We start from the raw sequence: 4,403 nt of genomic DNA on the forward strand, positions 1-4,403 counted from the left end.
GGGGGGGGGGGGGGGTGTTAAAACAGAAACAGTGTTGAATCAACCCTCCCAAATGCTAAAGTTCAGCTTTGGATCGGCGCACTTTCTGGATAGATAAGGGTGACGTTTTCCACACTGCCTGTTAGAAACAAAGCAAATCTTCTTTGAAAAAAAAATCATTCAGAATCCAATTTTTCATATGTGGTGACTGGCATTAAAAACAAATTAACAAAAGGCAAAAATATTTCACCAAAATAACAAGATTAACAGACCGCATAAACAGATCTACCAAAAAGCAATGAAGGCATTACACTTACATGTTCTTCAAACTGTCATTGATAGCCTCAAAAAGTTAGATGGCAAATTGGAGAACTTCAGGAGAAAATGGAAATTATAAAAATAATCAAGTGAAAAGCTGAGGACTCAAAATGTAATGTGTAAAATTAAGAACACAGTTAACTAGTATGCAACCATAATTCATGATAAAATACCCAATAAAATAGAAGCTGATACATAAAAAACAACAGACTGAAAATTCAGAAATAAGCGTAAAATGGACAGGAGGGAGAAAATGCAGCAAAAGCAATATTAGATGAAATGACCAAAGAAACTAAGTCACAAGTTGGTACATTTTACAAATTCCCCCAAAAAGTAAAGCAAATCAAAGAACTCAAAGCTACTTCCTGGTAAAAATAGCTGAAAAACAAAGACAAAAGAAAAAAGCAGAAAAACAAAGACAAAAGAAAAAAGCAGAGAGAAACAAAAAGCCCTTCAGAGAAGCAAATACCCTGAAAAATAAATAACAGATAACTACAAAGACTAAAGTCAGACACGTGGTGCATGGCTGCAACACCAGCTGCTTGGGAGGCTGAAACAAGAGGGTCACATGTTTGAGGCCAGCCTGAGCAATATAGCCCAACCATGTATCAAGAATAAAATTAAAAAGGGCCGGCCAAATAGCTCAGTGGATTATAGCTCCTGCAAGCAGACTCAGGGGCTGGGGGTTGGATCCCTGGGCCTGTTGTGCTGGCCCTGCCCCCAGAGCATGCTGGGACAGCGATTGAGACTGGGCAGTGGTGCATGTGCCTGTAATCCCAGGTCTTGAGAGGCTGTGAACAGGCGGATCACTATGAGCCTGATCTAATAGTGAGACCCTGAACAACATGTAGAACCTTCTCTAAAATAGAAAAAAAGAAAAATTAAAAAATCTTCAAAGTATAGAAATAACTCTACTACTTGCTTAGTCCCATTCTGCCTCACCCATCCCTGAAGAGAAAATTGTAGCCAGATGGGCTAAGGAGCTATCAAGATAACAAAGGATTTCAAGTTGCTACCAGTCTCCTAATTTATTCTTATTATCCTACATATATACATGAAGAAAAAAATAAAATAAATAGAACATTCTACCCTAGCAAAGGCACTACTGTTTTTGGTGCACACCCTTTTTCAAGTGTTATTTTGCTATTAGTGGAAATGATCATTTTGTCATTTGAAAATTTTAACTATTGTTTTTCTTTAGTCATTAGACCTAAAATTAGAACTATTTCTTCTCTTGATTGGTTTTCTTGTGTTGGTGATCCAATGCAAATTTTTACCCATGCTGAATATGTGTTCCACCAAATAACTACATCTACAGCTCAGCTCCTTTCCATATATGTGTCTGAGCATTCTTCTGAAGAAAATATTCTTTTCATAACAGAATTGCTACATTTGTCAGGGTGTATCAACCAACACACCTGAACATGTACAATTTTTATCCATTTTTGCTTTTTGGAAACTAAGAGATATCCATGAAAAAAAATCCCTAAGAAATAATATTCACCATTTTAGATGCCACATTCCTAATTTATTGGACAGTGAGGAGCAGCACCATTTTGCCGTGTGTGTGTGACCCCATGAATCAAGTGAATGCCTCCCATTCCAAGATCTCAAACAGGATACACCTGCATGTTTTTTCAGCCTCTAAGGGCCCATTTATTATAAGAAAAAAAATTGAAGTACCAAAAAAGATCTTTTGGTGCTGAGGAACCTCCGCTTGCTTAAGTCATCATTTTGCAGCTATTGCAGCAAGATTTATAAATGTCATTCTTAATGCCACATAAGAAAATATGCCCTTTCAGTGTGCACATCTGTGCACTTCAGAACAATGGGAGGTCCCCTTGAATGACTTCCCCTGAATGCATTCAGAGACACAAATTGCTCTGCATGACAAAAGTAGTATTTCTCCACTTTTATAAAGCATTATTTCTCTTTTCTATATGACTAGAATGAGGAGGTTATAGCAAATAAAACCAAGGTGGTTCATAACTTAGAAATACAAAGGTCATCACACATGTTAGAGGAATTTTCTCTCATATTTACAGGAAAGAATTAGAGACCATAACGCCTGAGGAATTAATTCTAAGACTTTGAGAGCCATTCTGCATCACCAAATTAGCCATGCCCTCGAGTTTCCGCGTGAAACACTACATAGCACTCAGGACATAAAATGAACAGAAAAAAAAAGTACATTCACTTGGCTGTTACTAACCAGAGAACTTCATATCTCTGACAAATGTTTTAAAACTACTCATTACCTTAAAATAGTCTCATTATTTTTATTCATTGTGACTCAGATGTGCCCTTTAACTGAGGTCCATGAGTAGAAAAAGTCTAATTTTGCCTGAAAATCCTGTACTTCGCAATAGCATCTGCTTTAACATCACATTGCCATGCTAAATAGCTCAGTAACCACCCGTGTGTGTGCCAGATGGAGGTGACTGCTCTAACTCTACGTGGTACCTGTCAGCAATCCAGCACTCTAAAGGAGTTAAATTACTCCATCTGCTCTTTCAAATTGCCTGGAGACTACCTCTCAAATGTTAATTTTTTGTTTGTTAATAAATAATAAAAGGGCACTTTGTCAATTACACAACTTGACTGATACATAATTTGTGCTAGCAAATTTCTGTCAATATTGAGTGAATCAATAAAGGAGCATTTATCATGTATCTGCCATTATTCTTACTGTACTAGTCACTGTAAAATGAAAAACACAATGTAAGAGAGGAAATGCCCAAGAATAATTAATGGTTCTAGATGCATTATACATTATACATAATGCCTGATACCTTATAAATATTATATAATACTGACAAAATGTATAAACATAATCAAATAAAAAATAGAAAAACCAAAAACTCAAAATAAAAAGTGAACATGATATATATTCAGTACCCATGTGCATAGATCTCATTATTTAATCAACAAATATTCATTAAGCACACACTACATACTGCAAACCATGCTAAAGAAAACCATGGAGAAAAGAGGAGTAGGGCAAAGTCCCTGCCTTTCAAGGTTTTCTATTCATCAGACATCATCACAAGCACAGTATCTCTGATCAAACAGTTCAAAATGGCCTATCTGGGCTGGGGAGATTGCTCTGCAATCTAGGTGCCTGCCTGGCAAGCACAAGGACCCAAGTTCAATCCCCAGTACTGCATGCCAGGCCAGCCCCAGAATTGGGTGTGGTGGTGGTGGTGCGTACCTGTAATCCCAGCACTGGGGAGGCAGAAGGAAGGAGGATCACTACAAGGATGAACTGCATAGCAAGACCTGTATCAAATAAATAAAAACAAATAAATGGCCTACCTCAGAATTATTAAATGTCACCTAAAAAAGCTGATGGTAAGCTATACAATGACACTGCACAACCAAGTCTAACTTGTCTTGCTAAATGTGGAATGATATTTTGAGGACCAATAATCTACTGCTAAGGCCAATTGGCTCCTCCAAAACTTGGCATGAAGGGCCCTTTGAATTGTCTACATATGCTAGCCTTACCATTTTTATTCAATGATATTTAGAAGCAATGATAATGGTTCAAAAAATTGCTTTGTAAATCTACTATGATAGGGACACACAAATATCTTCCTTAAACATTTCCTTTATCAACCTGCTAATGGTCAGTGATTGGTATTGGGTTTGCTATTGGTGCTGAAATCTAAAATAGTGGCAGGGCTTCATGAAGCCATATTAAACATGGAGACAGACTGGAAACCAACTAGGATCAATAGGTCTTTTTGAAAGCTAAGGCCTGCCATAGTCTTGAAATCTAAATCTAAGGGACTGTCACAGATCCCTATATCCATAGTTTAACTTTCTTCACTTTCAGTTACTCATGGTCAACCATGGTCTATAATTACAAAACAAAATTCTAGAAATAAATAACTCACAGTTTTAAATGACTTTATAACAGTTTATTATTACAGCTGTTCCATGTTATTATTAGTTCTTTTGTTACCTCTCACTATGCCTCATTTATAAATTATACTTTATCTAGGGATGCATAGGAGAAAATGTCATACATATAGCATTCAGTATCATGGTGTGTTAGTCCATGTTCAGTCTTTTTGACAGAATAACTGAGCTAAATAACTTAA

This window comes from Octodon degus, unplaced genomic scaffold, assembly GCF_000260255.1.
Source record: "Octodon degus isolate 3935 unplaced genomic scaffold, OctDeg1.0 scaffold00082, whole genome shotgun sequence".
NCBI classification, from domain to species: domain Eukaryota; kingdom Metazoa; phylum Chordata; class Mammalia; order Rodentia; family Octodontidae; genus Octodon; species Octodon degus.